This window comes from Phaethon lepturus, unplaced genomic scaffold (genome assembly GCF_000687285.1).
Source record: "Phaethon lepturus isolate BGI_N335 unplaced genomic scaffold, ASM68728v1 scaffold50530, whole genome shotgun sequence".
NCBI lineage: Eukaryota > Metazoa > Chordata > Aves > Phaethontiformes > Phaethontidae > Phaethon > Phaethon lepturus.
The window spans coordinates 11,975-12,438 of NW_010510718.1; positions in this window are offsets into that span (position 1 = coordinate 11,975).

The following is a 464-nucleotide window of genomic DNA, read 5'->3' on the forward strand; positions in this document are numbered from 1 at the left end:
GAATGGCAGGTAGGGGCCAGGCATTGCCTGCCTTCCTCTTGCTTTACAGAGGGTCCTTCTGTGTGTTACCACAAGGGAGTTTCTATTACGGTCTTCTGAAAACAGCCAAAGTCTGGAAAAAGTCAGTGAGTGCCGCCAGTTTAGAGGCAACTCAGTGAGCTAATAATATCGCCTAAGGGACAGAAACAGCACAGGCATTAGCAATGCAGAAACCGAGGTGATGCTTCTGCCTTTTCTGCTCCCAACCTTTCAGTTCAGAAGGTGACAAAATGGCCGATCACTCCTGTTGTCCTCGTGCTGCTAGCAGTGGGGAGGCGGGAGGTTTGGGGGCTGCCAGTGACAGGCTTGCACAGGCACAGGGCAGTCCTCTTTAAACTGGCGCTGAGGGATGGGCCAGTCCAGGGCTGAGACCCAAGCCAGGGGACCTTACAGACGGAGACCCTTTGGGCTGTGCCTCTGAGTAT